Source organism: Dama dama, chromosome 26, assembly GCF_033118175.1.
Source record: "Dama dama isolate Ldn47 chromosome 26, ASM3311817v1, whole genome shotgun sequence".
NCBI lineage: Eukaryota > Metazoa > Chordata > Mammalia > Artiodactyla > Cervidae > Dama > Dama dama.
This window is the reverse complement of record NC_083706.1, coordinates 22,392,147-22,411,231: the sequence shown is the minus strand read 5'-3', so window position 1 is coordinate 22,411,231 and position 19,085 is coordinate 22,392,147. Positions and strand designations below refer to the sequence as shown.

At 37.9% G+C, this 19,085-nt stretch overlaps 1 non-coding gene across 1 annotated transcript; it reads right to left on the bottom strand.

The window, feature by feature from the left end:
* Positions 1-10,441: 10,441 nt before the first annotated feature.
* On the bottom strand, positions 10,442-10,513 carry TRNAY-AUA (transfer RNA tyrosine (anticodon AUA)). The gene has a single exon. It is a non-coding gene; the product is annotated as a tRNA-Tyr (tRNA).
* Between the last annotated feature and the right edge of the window lie 8,572 nt (positions 10,514-19,085).

The following is a 19,085-nucleotide window of genomic DNA, read 5'->3' as shown; positions in this document are numbered from 1 at the left end:
ACAGGTATGAAATGTACAGTGTGGAGAACACAGTAACTAAATAATATATTTGGTCACATATCATAACTAGACTTACCATGGTGATTATTTTGAAATGTATGGGCAAAATCACTATGCTGTTCAAAGTGTTAATATTGATCATTCAGTCATGTCCAACTCCTTGCAACACCATGGACTGTAGCCCATCAGGCTACTCTGTTCACAGGACTCTTCAGGCAAGAATACTGGAGTAGGTAGCCATTCCCTTCTCTATGTTGTTAAAAAAAGAACTAACAAAGTGTTGTAGGTCAGTTATACTTCCAACATTCAAACAAACTCGGAAACTGGGGAAAAGGTCAGAGTTGTGGTTACCGGAGGCCAGGGATGCAACAGGGAGTTGGATGAAGGCAGTCAAACAGTACTACAAAATACCAGGCACATGATGAAAAAGTACTAAGGACGTAATGTACAATGTGATAAATATAATTAACATTTCTGTAAGTTACATGTGAAAGCTGTTAAGATAATAAATCCTGAGTTCTTATTACACAGTTTTTTGTTTGTCTTTAAATGTTGTTTCTCCATGAGATAATGGATATTCGCTAAGCTTATTGTAACAGTCATTTCATGACATATATAAGTTAAATCATTATGTTGTATACCTTAAGTTTATACAATACTGTATGTCCGTTAAAACTCAATAAAACTGGAAAAAATTAATTAATTAAAAAGTTGTTGTGCTGTGTTCAGTCATGTCCTACTCTTCGAGACCCCATGGACTGCAGACGGCAAGGCTCCTCTGTCCATGGAATTTTCCAGGCAAGGATACTGGAGCAGGTTGCCATTTTCTACTCCAGAGGATCTTCCCAACCCAGGGATTGAACCCACATCTCCTGCATCGGCAGGAGGATTCTTTACCACTGAGCCACCTGGGAAGCCCAATTAAAAAGTAGAGACATATAAATATACATATATTGCAGTGTATTAAAATTAGGTAGTGTGATTCCTCTAGCTTTATTCTTTATTCAAAACTGCTTGGACTATTCTATTCTATTCCTTTCCCTTTCCACACCTACTTTAAAATATATTGGTCTAACATTTTGTGCCACAGACAGCAAATACTACCGGGTGAGTCGTGCCAGGACTCTCCTTATAAAGGACTCTGCTGTCCTTTGGGGAGGAGAGGCCTGTTCGTAGGCTTCCCTGGGGGCATACCTGGTAAGGAACCTGCCTTCCAATGCAGGAGATGTGAGAGACGCAGTTTCCATCCCTGGGTCGGAAGATCACCTGTAGAAGGAAATGGCAGCACGCTCCAGTATTCTTGCCTGGAGAATCCCAAAGACACAGGAACGTGGTGGGCTCCAGTCCCTGGGGCCGCAAGAGTTGGACACGGCTTAGCAGTTAAACCACCACCACCACTAGGCAGGTCTGTGAGTCCTTTGATGTTGAAAACAGGTATCCCTTGGTATACAAGTCTTCCCCTCCAAAAGTTTGTGGCCTTTAAGGTAAATTTCCTCACATTTATATCCTGTTTGCACCAACAGCCAACCAGCTATCTATCTATCTATCTATCTATCCATCTGGGGTCATGCCAGCCTCAAAAACAAACTATTGGTAAATATTTCCTTCCCTTTTGTTTTCTGGAAGAAATTATGTAAAACTGATACTAATTATTCTTTAAATTATATATATATATATATATATATAGTTGTCTAAGTCTACAAAAAAGATCTTCTTGACAATTTGATGAGAATTATGTTTAACTTATATATCAGTTTGTGGAGAATTAACATCTTTATTATGCTGAGCTTTCTAATCCATGAACATTGCTTCCCTCTAGAGCTATTTAAATCTTCTATATTTCTTTTGTCATAGTTCTATAGTTTTTAGCATACAGACACATTAATGGATTTTCAAGTGCAGAACTAGCCTTGCATAGCTGGAATAAAATCCACTTGGTCATTAGACATAGCTTTTTAAATACACTGCTGTATTTGCTATTATTTTGTTGAGGATTTTTGTGCCTATGTTCATAAGGAAGTAGTTCACTTTTTTGTAGTCTTCATCTGGCTTTGGTAGTAGGGTCATGCCAGTCTCAAAAACAAAGTATTGGTAAGTGTTTCCTTCTCTTTTGTTTTCTGGAAGAAATTATGTAAAACTGATCTTAATTATTCTTTAAATATTTGGTGGAATACTCCAGAGAAACCACTGGGGAGTGTGTTTTGCAGAAGCTTTCAAATAAAAGATTGATTTTTCTAATATTTACCAAAGAATTCAGATTATCTATTTCATCTTGAGTTTTGGGGATTGGCAGTGTTTGATGACTTGGTCTAGTTAACTCTCATTTGCCAATACCTATATCCTGGTTTGGAGAATGTACTTTGTAAGATGCCACTACTGACAGAAGCTGGAGGATGATTACACGGACCCCATCTGTATTATTTTCACAACTTATAGTGAAATAAGTGAAAAGTTGAATAAAAAGAAATACATATACTTTTAAGCAGAATTGTTAACAATTTGTTAAATTGCACAAATTAATTCAACTATTTATTACTAAGAAATTCTACCATGTGATTCTCAGTTTGTGGCTTATTTCTTTGATAGCATCCCTTTATGGTTGAAATAGCAAAAAAATAAAAGTAGCAAAATAAGTCAGTCTTCTCTGACCTTAATTTAGTAGGAAAAAAACCTCTAAAATCTGCTATCGGTACTCACTTCTTGTAGGTAGTAAGTATACCATACAATTGTGATAGGTAAGCTTTTTCAAATTGGAAGAAGTATTTTAGGATATGCTGATATTTCAGTTGATAGGGATTTATTTTCATTATAAGCAGTATTACCGAGACTTAACAGACTGTGAATTTTTTAATGGAGAGATATTTAATTATGAGTCATCAACCTCTCTCCTACCTGCCTAAGCAGGAAATAAGCCCCCCTCAACTTCTTCTCCAAGATTTTCTTTCTGGAAGTGCTCAAAGAAATGTTTTGATTGTGCTTAAAAACCAGTCTGTCAGCTGCAGTCACCATGTCACATTTATACACATCTTTAGCTCTCCTTTTGGGTTTATGTAAGTTCACACTCCCTGACTGCAGAAGTTCTTGGAAAAGAGTCCCTGCTTCTAGGCATGAAAACTCCAATGCCCCACGCTGCTGGACTCTAAAGGACTAGAAAGATGCTGTATGCAATGACGATGTAGGAATGCCTGTGAGAACAAACCCTGCTCTCCAGGGCCCCTGGGGGCACAGTATTTATACAAATAGTTCCGTCAAATTCAGTTATCATCTCTTGTCTGAATACCACAAGGTTCTTCAAGGAATGAAGGAAATTAAATCTCTTTACAATCCCTGTTGTTGAGTTTAATTCTCTTGTAAAGGGTAATGGGCTCAAACGTTAAATAACCAGTTTCTCTAGCCTCTTGATCTTAAAACACCTGTCTGTACCCTAACTAAAACTCTTCCCTCTTTTTCTAATTAGGAAAGGAAGATACTTCACAGATATGGACTGATATTTGTGGTAAGTAGCATTAGAGAAAAGTGTCAGCATCATCTTTGTACCATCTTAGCTAGTAAAAAGCTTCCTGTACCAAAAGGATACATGGGAAAAAGGGAAAATGTTAACAGCAACAAGTCAGATCTCCCAGACATTAAATACAGTAGTAATAGTTCTGGTAGAAAATTATCAGCAAACTTGGCTTGTATGGTTTTATCAGAAGTGAGTATTCTGAGACTAAGACTTAACCATTATTATGAGTCAGCAGCATTCTGGCTCTCCATCCAGTATTTATGAGATTAAAGACTCTCTGTATACTGTCACCCTGCTTATTTAACTTATATGCAGAGTACACCATGAGAAACACTGGGCTGGATGAAGCACAAGCTGGAATCAAGATTGTCAGGAGAAATATTAATCACCTCAGATATGCAGATGACACCACCCTTATGGCAGAAAGTGAAGACGAACTGAAGAGCCTCTTGATGAAAGTGAAAGAGGAGAGTGAAAAAGTTGGCTTAAAGCTCAGCATTCAGAAAACTAAGATCATGGCATCCGGACCCATCAAGTCGTGGGAAATAGATGGGGAAACAGTGGAAACAGTGTCAGACTTTATTTTTTGGGGATCCAAAATCACTGCAGATGGTGACTGCAGCCATGAAATTAAAAAGACACTTACTCCTTGCAAGGAAAATTATGACCAACCTAGATAGCATATTAAAAAGTAGAGACATTACTTTGCCAACCAAGGTCTGTCTAGTCAAGGCTATGGTTTTTCCAGTAGTCATGTATGGATGTGAGAGTTGGACTGTGAAGAAAGCTGAGCGCCAAAGAACTGATGCTTTTGAACTATGGTGTTGGAGAAGACTCTTGAGAGTCCCTTGGACAACGAGGAGATCCAACCAGTCCATCCTAAAGGAGATCAGCCCTGGGTATTCATTGGAAGGACTGATGCTGAAGCTGAAACTCCAAAACTGTGGCCACCTGATGCAAAGAGCTGCCTCATTGGAAAAGACCCTGATGCTGGGAGGGATTGGGGGCAGGAGGAGAAGGGGATGACAGAGGGTGAGATGGCTGGATGGCATCACTGACTCAGTGAAATGAGTTTGGGTAGACTCTGGGAGTTGGTGATGGACAGGGAGGCCTGGCGTGCTGTGATTCATGGGGTCGCAAAGAGTCAGACACGACTGAGTGACTAAACTGAACTGAAAGACTCTCTCAGTATGCCTGATATTCAAATGTCATAAGGGAAAGTCTGGAATTGTTAATTTAATGACCTATTATCCCTGTTTGGCAGAACTCATCAGGCAACTGATCATTCATCCTTTGGTCAGAAACTTACCCCTGATGCAATCAGCCACAGAAAAACCATTTAGACAGCATTCTTAAATGTTCCAAGAACATAATAGATTCCTCTGCAATTGAAATCTTGATAGTAGATGGTCATGTTCAATGTCTCAAGTATTTTCAATAAATAGAATAAGACTGTTAAGCCCATCCTTTGCTGGCATAGACTTTCGAGTCAGACAAACCAAAGTTTACCCTATGGGTGCCTCTTAACTAAAAATATAGGCCTGATATATTTTGCCATGTATTTTTTGTTTGCCATGAATATTTGTTTGTGTCTTCCATAAAGTTCCTATGTTGAAATTCTAATCCCTAATGTGATGGTGTTAAGAGATACACCTTTGAAGAGTATTTAGTTCATGAGAGTCAAGCCCTCAAGAATGCAGTTAGTGCTCTTATAAAAAGAGAACTGGAATACATGTAAATCCATGGCTGATTCATATCAATGTATGACAAAACCCACTGGAAAAAAAAATAATAATAATAAAAAAAAAAGAAAAAAAAAAAAAAGAGAGAGAACTGGAATCTTGCTTCCTCACTCTTTGCTCTGCACCATGTAAAAATACAAGAAGAATACAGCCATCTACAAGCCAGTAAGTGGGCCCTCACTGACATAGGATCTGCCAATCCCATGATTTGTAACTGTGAGAAATAAATGTTTTTGTTTAAGCCGTTCAGTCTGCAGTATTTTGTTAGAGTAACCCATATTAAGACAACAGCTCACACATGACCAGCATTTGTGAATTAGTCAGCGAATGATAAGTAGGTTGTTAATAACAGGCTACTAGTATATGCTACATTTTTTAAAAGGATACCAAAGTTAAATCATAAAAACAGACCTTTTGGGAGCACTTATATCAACACAGTTGAAAGCAATTGACATATATTAACTCACTCAATCTTCACAAGAAACTTATGAAGCAGTTATTATTAACACCACCTTGTAGATGATGAAACTGATAAACAAAGAGATCAAATAATTGGTCCAATTATTGGTACACATAGCTGGCAAATGGCAGAGTCAGAATATACTCTTGAGTTGTCTAACTGCAGACTTTGAGCTCATAACAAATGCACTAAGCCATCTTTCAAATAAATTTGGGAATGACTGCCAAGTAGATTTCTTCATTAGAACATATGAGATAAATTAATGAGAAAAATTATTGTGTTTAAATTTATTGAATCTATAAGATGAGAAATGGTTTATATTTATTATTCTGCATGTATTAGACCATAAAATCTTTGTGTTTTCATAAATCATTTCACAGGATATTCTATGGTTTTGCTTTAGGACATGCTGCTCAAGGTATAAACATTCATTCCATAAAAATCAGTCTCATTATCCCTCTAGAGTCAATTCCCATCTATTAAATTGCTAAAATTTGAAGGTGGAGAAATTTTATACACGGCAGCAGTACTGGGCCTTTACAATGTCTTTCACATGAGGAATACATATGTCAGTTGACATGGAAACTAATAAGAGGTAAAATTCCAGGAAGCTACCATTGGAGGTCTAATTGTTTATTCACTTGTTTGTTTCAGAGACAAAGATTCTGTGATTTGATCAAAGAGAGTGTTCCAAGATCATTGGGACTGGAATGAGTTCTATCATCACCAGAAAGAACATAGGGAAGGGTCATAACATCTGTATCCCAGAAGACAAAGGTAACAATGCTGGGCTTTGGGAGAGAGAAGGAGAGAGTAAAGTTCCTTCAGAGTGACACATTTATTTTTTTTTTTTGTTTTGTTTTGTTTTGTTTTTTAATTTTTATTATTATTATTTTTTTTTCCCAGTGGGTTTTGTCATACTTTGATATGAATCAGCCATGGATTTACATGTATTCCCAATCCCGATCCCCCCTCCCACCTCCCTCTCCACCCGATTCCTCTGGGTCTTCCCAGTGCACCAGGCCGGAGCACTTGTCTCGTGCATCCCACCTGGGCTGGTGATCTGTTTCACCATAGATAGTATACATGCTGTTCTTTTGAAATACCCCACCCTCACATTCTCCCACAAAGTTCAAAAGTCTGTTCTGTGTTTCTGTGTCTCTTTTTCTGTTCTGCATATAGGGTTATCGTTATCACCTTTCTAAATTCCATATACATGTGTCAGTATGCTGTAATGTTCTTTATCTTTCTGGCTTACTTCACTCTGTATAATGGGCTCCAGCTTCATCCATCTCATTAGGACTGGTTCAAATGAATTCTTTTTAATGGCTGAGTAATATTCCATGGTGTATATGTACCACAGCTTCCTTATCCATTCATCTGCTGATGGGCATCTAGGTTGCTTCCATGTCCTGGCTATTATAAACAGTGCTGCGATGAACATTGGGGTGCACGTGTCTCTTTCAGATCTGGTTTCCTCAGTGTGTATGCCCAGAAGTGGGATTGCTGGGTCATATGGCAGTTCTATTTCCAGTTTTTTAAGAAATCTCCACACTGTTCTCCATAGCAGCTGTACTAGTTTGCATTCCCACCAACAGTGTAAGAGGGTTCCCTTTTCTCCACACCCTCTCCAGCATTTATTGCTTGTAGACTTTTGGATAGCAGCCATCCTGACTGGCGTGTAATGGTACCTCATTGTGGTTTTGATTTGCATTTCTCTGATAATGAGTGATGTTGAGCATCTTTTCATGTGTTTGTTAGCCATCTGTATGTCTTCTTTGGAGAAATGTCTGTTTAGTTCTTTGGCCCATTTTTTGATTGGGTCATTTATTTTTCTGGAATTGAGCTGCAGGAGTTGCTTGTATATTTTTCAGATTAATCCTTTGTCTGTTTCTTCATTTGCTATTATTTTCTCCCAATCTGAGGGCTGTCTTTTCACCTTACTTATAGTTTCCTTTGTAGTGCAAAAGCTTTTAAGTTTCATTAGGTCCCATTTGTTTAGTTTTGCTTTTATTTCCAATATTCTGGGAGGTGGGTCATAGAGGATCTTGCTTTGATTTATGTCGGAGAGTGTTTTGCCTATGTTCTCCTCTAGGAGTTTTATAGTTTCTGGTCTTACATTTAGTTAGATCTTTAATCCATTTTGAGTTTATTTTTGTGTATGGTGTTAGAAAGTGTTCTAGTTTCATTCTTTTACAAGTGGTTGACCAGTTTTCCCAGCACCACTTGTTAAAGAGGTTGTCTTTTTTCCATTGTATATCCTTGCCTCCTTTGTCAGAAATAAGGTGTCCATAGGTTCGTGGATTTATCTCTGGGCTTTCTATTCTGTTCCATTGATCTATATTTCTGTCTTTGTGCCAGTACCATACTGTCTTGATGACTGTGGAAGTGAAAAGAGACAAAGAAGGACACTACATAATGATCAAAGGATCAATGAAAAAAGAAGATATAACAATTATAAATATATATGCACCCAACATAGGAGCACCGCAATATGTACGGCAAACGCTAACAAGTATGAAAGAGGAAATTAATAGTAACACAATAATAGTGGGAGACTTTAATACCCCACTCACAACTATGGATAGATCAACTAAACAGAAAATTAACAAGGAAACACAAACCTTAAATGACACAATGGACCAGCTAGACCTAATTGATATCTATAGGACATTTCACCCCAAAACAATCAACTTCACCTTTTTCTCAAGTGCACACGGAACATTCTCCAGAATAGATCACATCCTGGGCCATAAATCTGGTCTTGGAAAATTCAAAAAAATTGAAATCATTCCAGTCATCTTTTCTGACCACAGTGCAGTAAGATTAGATCTCAATTACAGGGAAAAAATTGTTAAAACTTCAAACATATGGAGGCTAAATAACACGCTTCTGAATAACCAACAAATCATAGAAGAAATCAAAAAAGAAATCAAAATATGTATAGAAATGAATGAAAATGAAAACACAACAACCCAAAACCTATGGGACACTGTAAAAGCAGTGCTAAGGGGAAGGTTCATAGCATTACAGGCTTACATCAAGAAACAGGAAAAAAACCAATTAAATAACCTAACTCTACACCTAAAGCAATTCGAGAAGGAAGAAATGAAGAACCCCAGAGTTAGCAGAAGGAAAGAAATCTTAAAAATCAGGGCAGAAATAAATGCAAAAGAAACTAAAGAGACCATAGCAAAAATCAACAAAGCTAAAAGCTGGTTTTTTGAAAAAATAAACAAAATTGACAAACCATTAGCAAGACTCATTAAGAAACAAAGAGAGAAAAACCAAATTGACAAAATTAGAATGAAAATGGAGAGATCACAACAGACAACACTGAAATACAAAGGATCATAAGAGACTACTACCAGCAGCTCTATGCCAATAAAATGGACAACTTGGATGAAATGGACAAATTCTTAGAAAAGTATAACTTTCCAAAACTGAATCAGGAAGAAATAGAAGATCTTAACAGACCCATCACAAGCAAGGAAATCGAAACTGTCATCAAAAATCTTCCAGCAAACAAAAGCCCAGGACCAGATGGCTTCACAGCTGAATTCTACCAAAAATTTAGAGAAGAGCTAACACCTATCTTACTCAAACTCTTCCAGAAAATTGCAGAAGAAGGTAAGCTTCCAAACTCATTCTATGAGGCCACCATCACCCTAATTCCAAAACCAGACAAAGATGCCACAAAAAAAGAAAACTACAGGCCAATATCACTGATGAACATAGATGCAAAAATCCTTAACAAAATTCTAGCAAACAGAATCCAACAACATATTAAAAAAATCATACACCATGACCAAGTGGGCTTTATCCCAGGAATGCAAGGATTCTTTAATATCCGCAAATCAATCAATGTAATTCACCACATTAACAAATTGAAAGATAAAAACCATATGATTATCTCAATAGATGCAGAGAAAGCCTTTGACAAAATTCAACACTCATTTATGATTAAAACTCTCCAAAAAGAGTGACACATTTAAATATGAGATTAATTTAAACTTTTATACCCGGTGTAGCAAGCTCTTAGTGACTGTCTAATTTAGGATGGTGGGACAGATACCTACTTGGTTTTTTCTGCCAACGCTTATGAGTTCATGAAAAGCATAAAATGTACTGTAGTGAAGACTTGGATGGATGTGTAAATTTGTAAATGTGATCTCTGTTGCATGCAATCCTCAATTAGAATTTGTCACAGAGAATTAATCAGAATTTCTCATAGTTACCTTTAAGGAGTGCAGTGGAGAACCGCGGCACAGTGCTTCTGTATTCTCAAGGGTTCTGGAATGGCACACCTAAGTCTCACTTCAACTGGGGAGGAAACACAGATAATATGAACATAAAGAGGGAAGTGAATGATTAGGACAAGATAAAGGTAAAGGGGCCATAAAGAGGTCATGTGAGCAACAGTATCAGTTTGACAGTATCTCAGACTTTTAATTTGTATTTTATTGATTGTTGTGAGGTTAACATTTCACCTCTGTATATTTTTAACTATTACAATATCTCTTAGTCATAATCCTTGTCATTTTTCTTTTCTTTTTCTTGTTTCCTTATGGGAATTTACCCTGTTATTAAAAATAGAAAAAGTGAAAGTGAAGTTGCCCAGTTGTGTCTGACTCTTTGTGACCCCATGGACTGTAGCCTACTATGCTCCTCCGTCCATGGGATTTTCCAGGCAAGAGTACTGGAGTGGGGTGCCATTTCCTTCTCCAGGGGATCTTCCCAACCCAGGGATCGAACCTGGGTCTCCTGCATTATAGGCAGATGCTTTAACCTCTGAGCCACCAGGGAAGTCAAAGATAAGATAGACTTTTGAACTTTGTGGGAGAATGTGAGGGTGGGATATTTGAAAAGAACAGCATGTATACTATCTATGGTGAAACAGATCACCAGCCCAGGTGGGATGCACGAGACAAGTGCTCGGGCCTGGTGCACTGGGAAGACCCAGAGGAATCGGGTGGAGAGGGAGGTGGGAGGGGGAATCGGGATTGGGAATACATGTAAATCCATTGCTGATTCATATCAATGTATGACAAAACCCACTGGAAAAAAAAAATAATAATAATAAAAAAAAAAAAAAGATAAGATTAATTCTTAGTCCTAAATATTCTATAGATCTTCCCATGAAATATCACTTATTCCTAAATTTTGTCAATGATATCTTATATCATCTATTATTAAGCACTAAATAGAAAGCTAAAGTGTACACCTCCCAGACTGCATTGTAGTCGTGAATACCCAGATAACTAATTTTGATGTAATAAAATATACTTGTAAACTACTGTGTATAAAATAAATAAGCTACAAGGATATATTGTATAGCACAGGATATATAGCCAATATTTTATAACTAAAAATGGAATATAATCTGCAAATCACTGTATTGTACACCTGAAACCTATAATATTATATGTCAATCATACTGCAATAAAAATGTATAAAAAATAATAATGCTATTTTGAACTCTTGAGGTATACATGCAAGAGGCATAGTTTCAGAATACAATCTTGTGTTTAACTATCTTTAGTTACCTTTTCATGATCTCTTGCTCCTCCAGGAAGTGCTTTCTCTCAATCACTGAACTCAGTAAAGTTTTTGTTTTCTCATGTTGAAGGGAAACCCAAGGGAATAAGGCAAATTCAGAGTGACAAACTATAGATCTTCTTTCTCATTGATCAAAATTGTGGCAACATTTATGACAATTTTTTTCAGTTGTTAAGATTGCTAGGTTGTTGGTATAAAATATGCAACTAAAACCAAGCAATATTTTTAAAGCTGGAAAATGCTGATATGAGGCTAACATAGTTCCTAATATTAGCATGGCTTTCATTAATGTTATAAAATAAATCATATATATATTCATTAAGAGAATATATATATTTTATCATTTTTAACATCTGTATAAAAATTAAATTGATCTTTATGAACATGTGACTTCACTGAAGTCAAGAGAAACTCTTATATCACATTATTCTCTCAAATGGCAATACATTATACTGTAGATGCTAACTAAGCTTAATAAATATTTGTAGATTGAATAAATTAATGAATGATCACAGTTAAATCCTTCTTGAGTCAAATGAACAATTTTTTTCTTTTACATCTTCTACATTGACATAAGGTTTTTAATATTTATGTTTCTTTCTGAAAACTTAATTTCAACTGCAGCTTTCATATGTGAATTTCTCATATCTCTATATAGTCATTTTCAAAAGTTCATACTCTATTGGAATTTTGTTTACTTAGTTCAGTTCAGTATCTTTCAGTCTTCAAAAGTACACTTTTATTGCTATAAGACTGAACAAATCAAGTTCTCAACTCCTTATGTAGACTGCTCATCTTAAATCCTTAGATTACATTTAACACTTATAAGTTTAAATTATTAACATTACTTTGAATATGTAAAAGTTTTTTTAACTAACAGCTCAGACAGAGTCCATCCACCAATCTACAACACAACATGCAGAAAGTGAAACTGCTTTAATAAGGGGCCATCTCTTCAGACCGATCCCTCCTGTCCTTCATGAGATATGCTAAACAACTAGATTCAGAATAATACATAATCTACCAAAATAAGGCTGATGTGCTCATGCTCACTCAGGCATGCTGACTCTGCAAGCCCAGGGACTCTAGCCCACCAGGTTCCTCTGTCCATGGGATTCCTCAGGCAAGAATACTGGAGTGAGTTGCCATTTCCTTCTCCAGAAAATAAAGTTAAATTAGATTTTTAATAAAAGAAAAAAATTCTACGGATTAATGACAAATATACAAAACTTTATATTTCTATTTTCATCATAGCACATCACACATAATCAATTACAGGAAATGTAAGATTATTAGAAGGTACTGTACTATACTGAAATATATTTTAAACTTCCTATTATTAAACTATTAGATACATTTTAAGTATAAACAAACATATGAATGACAGATAATAGCACAGCCAGATAGAGATAGAAGTATAATTAAGAAATAATTTATGCTAAAGTTGATACTTCAAATCAATGAATAAAAAATTTTAAACAACGCATTGAGAACTCACTAATCAGAATTAAAGAAATTAAATCATTTTCTTATTTCATAACATACAATGATTTTTAGGAGTTCTGCTTCAGACCAAGGTAGAGTAACAAACAACTAGCTCTTTCACCATTAACAGTGAGAAAACTGGACAAAAATACATTAAACAATTGAGAGATAGGAAACAAATCAGTGAGACTTACATTGCCCTGGGTTTCTGTCTGGAAGCACAGTCCACATCTAAGTTCATGGAGAAGATTTCAAAGAAAACACAATGATTTCACTGAGTTAAAGAGTGAAAAGCTGTATTGAGGGAAGTTTAGGTGGCTGGAAATTACAAAGTAATAGTCTATAGATGAGAGAGCTATACAGAAAAAGAGCTTCAGAAGTATACACAGTGATACATTTAATTCTTTGGCTGAGTATGTGACTATTTTATATATTAAAGACTTTGAAACACTGTTGGACAAGGTTTAAAACATCTAAAGAAATGGAAAGATAAGATGATGTTTCTGCAGATTTCAAATTGTTGAGATAATTCTACATAAATGAAATAAAGTTTTAATACAATTTCAACAAACAAGCAGGCATTTTGTAATAATTAGTAAGTTAATTCTAAAATTGTATAGAAATACAAAAGACCACGAATAGTTTCTAAAAAGAACAAAGTTGAAGAACATGCATTACTTGACTTCAAGACATATAATAAAGCTGAAGAAATCAAGACAATTTGTCAAAAATCAATTAACCATACATGTGTAGGTCTATTTTGTTCCTTTGATCCATGCCTTGATCTCTATACAGACAAAGGTATTTTAATGGGGAAAAAATGTAAATTTTTTAATAAATGGTGTTAGAACAACTAGATATAAATATGGAAAAACATAAACCTAGAGCACACAAAAAATTTAGCTCAAAGAGGATTATATATATAACCATTAGACCTAAAAATATAAGCCAACTATTAAAAAACATAGGACAAAATGTTTGTGATTCTGGATTAGGCAAAGGTGGGGGGGCATCATTCATCTTAGAAAAATCAGCATTTTGGATTTCATTAAAATTCAAAACTTCTGCTCTATAAATGACACATTTAAGAAAACAGAAAAAAACAATCCAGAGACTGAGAAAAAATGTCCTCAATATATATACCTGAAAACTCAATTTTAAGATCAACATATAAAGAACTTTTACAACTAAATATTTAGAAGACAAAAGCTCCTCCCCACCAAAATAGGCAAAGGACTTAATCAACTATCTTAAAAGACATACTCATGACCAACTACTACATGAAAAATGCTCAGTGTGATTACTGATCAGACATCCCGGAGTGCAAAGTCAAGTGGGCCATAGGAAGCATCACTATGAAGAAAGCTAGTGGAGGTGATGGAATTCCAGCTGAGCTATTTCAAATCCTAAAAGATGATACTGTAAAAGTGAAGTGAAAGTGAAAGTTGCTCAGCCGTGTCTGACTCTTTGTGTCCCCATGGATTATACAGTTCAGGGAATTCTCCAGGCCAGAATACAGGAGTGGGTAGCCTTTCCCTTCTCCAGAGGATCTTCCCAACCCAGGGATCAAACCCAGGTCTCCCATATTGCAGCCGGATTCTTTACCAGCTGACCCACAAGGGAAGCACTGCACAAATATGCCAGCAAAATTAGAAAACTCAGCAGTGGCCACAGGCCTGGAAAAGGTCAGTTTTCATTCCAATCCCAAAGAGTGTGTTAGTCGCTCAGTCGTGTCCAACCCTTTGCGACCCCATGGACTGTAGCCCATCAGGCTCCTCTGTCCATGGGATTTTCCAGGCAAGAATACTGGAGTGGGTTGCCATTTCCTTCAAAGAATGTTCAAACTACCACACAACTGCACTTATCTCACATACTAGCAAAATCATGTTCAAAACTCTCCAAGTGAAGCTTCAATAGTACGTGAACCAAGAACTTCCAGAGGCTCAAGGTGGATTTAGAAAAGGCAGAGAAACCAGAGAACAAATTGCAAACATCTGTTGGATCATAGAAAAAGCAAGAGATTTCCAGAAAAACATCTCAGTTCAGTTCAGTTGCTCAGTCATATCTGACTGTTTGCAATCCCATGGACTGCAGCATGCCAGACTTCCCTGTCCATCACCAACTCCTGGAGCTTGTTCAAACTCATGTCCATCAAGTTAATGAGCCATCCAACCATCTCATCCTCTGTCACCCCCTTCCAGCCTTCAATCTTTCCCAGTATCAGGGTCTTTTCCAACGAGTCAATTCTTCACATCAGGTAACCCAAGTATTGGAGCTTCAACTTCAGCATCAGTCCTTCCAATGAATATTCATGACTGATTTCCTTTAAAATTCACTGATTTCTATGATGGTGGAGGAATAGGATGGGGAGACCAGTTTCTCCCCAAGAAATTCATTGAAAGGTCATTTGAATACTGAGCAAATTCCACAAAACAACTTCTGAACGCTGGCGGAGGACACCAGGCACCAGAAAGGCAGCCCATTGTCTTCAAAAGGAGGTAGGACAAAATATAAAAAGAGAGACAAAAGAGTTAGGGATGGAGAACTGTCCAGGGAGGGAGTTGTGAAGGAGGAGAAGTTTCCAAACACCAGAAGACCCTCTCACCATCGGGTCTGTGGGGAGTTTTGGAATCTCAGAGGGCAACATAACTGGGAGGAAAAAATAAATCAATAAAACCCACAGATTACGTGCCTAACCACAACTCCCAGCGGAGAAGTAGCGCAGACGTTCATGTCTGCTGTCAGCAAGAAGGGGCTGAACAGGGAGGCATGGGTTGCATTGCTCAGGGTAAGGACCAGGCCTGAATGCCCTGAGGGCAATCTGAGGGAGCTAACGTGAGACAGCAATCCAAACTGTGGGATAGCCAGAGAGAAAAAAAAAAAAGAGAGAGAGAGAGAGAAACTTTCCTGCAGAAAGCTCTAACCTAAGGCACTGCCCGGCTGCTCACAGAGCAAAGGAGTGAGCGAATACCAGAGGAGAGCTAGTGGGCTGTGAACTGGCCCATCCCCTCCAGAGGTAGAGAGGCAGGCGGGCGACAGCCAGAGCCAGCGAGGGGCAATCTTGCCCCAGAGATGGCATCCTCTACCAAACTGCGAGCAGGCTCCCAGTTGCTCCCAGTCTTCCTGGGATCCTGGACAGTTGACAACCGCCAGGACGGTCGCAGTCAGAGATCAGTTTCCCAGAGGAGACAAACGGCACACCTGAGACGGCGCTCCCGCTGTGCGCCCAGGAAACCGAGCGGCTGGGACGGGGAGGTGATAGGACGCACGGCCCCACCTGGGGAGAGTGCGCGCGCCAAGCACCTGGTCGCCTGAGCTGCTCGGACCTGGGACGGGCACAAAACGCAGGCCCAACCGAGTCTGTGCCTTTGTGGAGTACTCGAGAACCTGAACCTGAGCAGCTTAGACCTGAGAAGTGCATGCAACCCAGGGCACACTTCTGAGAGTTCTCCTGCAGAGCAACCTGGACCCTGAGCAGTGTAGATGGGAAGGCACACACGCCGTGAGCGGGGGCAAACCCACTGTGGCCCAGGCACTGGGAGCACTCCCCACACACCAGTGATATTTGTTTCCAGTGTTCCTCCCTCCCCACGGCACGACCGAACAACTGAGCCTAAGTAAGTGACCACCTTTGCCCCCTGTGTCAGGGCGGAAATTAGACACTGAGGAGACTTGCAAACAGAAGCCAAAATAAACTGAGGGAACCTCTTTGGAAGTGACAGGTGCAACAGATTAAAACCCTGTAGTTAGCACCAACTACATCGGAAGGGGCCTACAAACCTCGAGAAGAAGTATAAGCTGGAACAAGGAGCTATCTGAAACTGAACTGACCCCACACTGCCCGCAACAGCTCCAGAGAAATTCCCAGATATATTTTACTATTGTCATTTTTTAATCTAAATAAATTTTAAGCCCTTTATTACTCCTTTAATTTTCATTTTTATAACCTACTATTACCTTGGAGGAAAAAAAACCCTATTTTGAAAGCAAATTTCATATATGTTTTTTATAATTTTTGTGACTTTGTTTTGTTTTTTTTAATATTGTATTTTTGAGAGTCTAACCTCTACACTAGATTTTTAATCTTTGGTTTTTGGTATTTGTCATCAACTTTGTACCTTGAAGGATCCAATCTTCAGTATCCATTTTTACTTAGGAGTGTGATTACTGGCTTGATTGCCCTCTCCCACTTTTGACTCTCCTTTTTCTCCCCCAGGTCACCTCTATCTCCTCCCTCCCCCTTCTCTTCTCCACTTAACTCTGTGAATCTCACTGTGGAGAATCTTTTCTCCATTAACCTAGATGTTTTATCATTGGTGCAGTATGGATGGAGATGTCTTGAGGCTACTGTAAGAATAAGACTGAAGATGAGAGGCAGGAGGCTTAAATCCAAAATTTGAGACCACCAGAAAACTCCTGATTCCAAGGAACATTAATTGACAAGAGCTCATCCAAAAGCCTCCATACCTACACTGAAACCAAGCTCTATCCGAGAGCCAATAAGTTCCAGAGCAAGACATACCACACTAATTCTCTAGCAACGCAGAACATAGCCCTGAGCATTAACATACAGGCTGCTCAAAGTCACACCAAACCCACAGACACCTCAAAACTCTTCAGTGCACTCCAGAGAGAAGAGATCCAGCTCCACCCACCAGAACACCGATGCAAGCTTCCCTAACCAGGAAACCTTGACAAGCCACTTGTCCAACCACACCCACAGGGAGGAACCTCCACAATAAAGACAAACCACAAACTTCCAGCCTACAGAAAGGCCACCTCAAATACAGCAATCTAAACAAGGTGAAAAGGCAGAGAAACATTCAGCAGGTAAAGGAACAAGATAAATGCCCATCAAACCAAACAAAAGAGGAGGAGATAGGGAGTCTACCTGAAAAAGAATTCAGAATAATGATAATAAAAATGATCCAAAATCTTGAAAACAAATGAAGCTAAAGATAAACAGTCTGAAGACAAGGATTGAGAAAATGAAAGAAATGTTTAATAAGGACCTAGAAGAAATAAAAAAGAGTCAATAAATAATGAATAATGCAATAACTAGATCAAACCCACTCTGGAAGGAACCAACAGTAGACTAACAGAGGCAGAATATAGGATAAAGGAGGTGGAAGATAGAATGGTGGAAATAAATGAAGCAGAGAGGAAAAAAGAATTAGAAGAAATGAGGACAACCTCAGAGACCTCTGGGACAATGTCAAATGCCCCAACATTCAAATCATAGGAGTCCCAGAAGAAGAAGACAAAAAGAAAGGCCATGCGAAAATACTTGAGGAGATAATAGATGAAAAATTGCCTAAAATGGGGAAGGAAATAGCCACCCAAGCCCAAGAAACCCAGAAAGTCATAAACAGGATAAACCCAAGGCAAAACACCCCAAGACACATATTAATCAAATTAACAAAGATCAAACACAAAGAACAAATATTAAAAGTAGCAAGGGAAAAACAACAAATAACACACAAGGGGATTCCCATAAGGATAACAGCTGATCTATCAATAGAAACTCTTCAGGCCAGAAGAGAATGGCTGAAAATACTTAAAGTGATGAAAGAGAAGAACCTACAACCCAGATTACTGCAGCCAGCAAAGATCTCATTAAAATATGAAGGAGAAATCAAAAGCTTTAGAGACAAGCAAAAGCTGAGAGAATTCAGCACCACCAAACCAGCTCTCCAACAAATGCTAAAGGATCTTCTCTAGACAGGAAACACAGAAAGGTTGTATAAACTCAAACCCCAAACAACAAAGTAAATGGCAATGGGATCATACTTATCAATAATTACCAAAATGTAAATGGGTTGAATGCCCTAACCAAAAGACAAAGACTGGCTGAATGGACAAAAACAAGACCCCTTTATATGCTGCCTACAAAAGACCCACCTCAAAAGAAGGGACACATACAGACTGAAAGTGGAGGGATGGAAAAAGATATTTCACACAAATGGAGACCAAAAGAAAGCAGGAGCACAATACTCATATCAGATAAAAAAGACTTTGAAATAAAGGCTGTGAAAAGAGACAAAGAAGGACACTACATAATGATCAAAGGATCAATCCAAGAAGAAGATATAATAATTATAAATATATATGCACCCAACATAGGAGTAGCACAATATGTAAGGCAAATGCTAACAAGTATGAAAGGGGAAATTAACAATAACACAATAATAGTGGGAGACTTTAATACCCCACTCACACCTATGCATAGATCAACTAAACAGAAAATTAGCCAGGAAACACAAACTTTAAATGATACAATGAACCAGTTAGACCTAATTGATATCTATAGGACATTTCACCCCAAAACAATCAA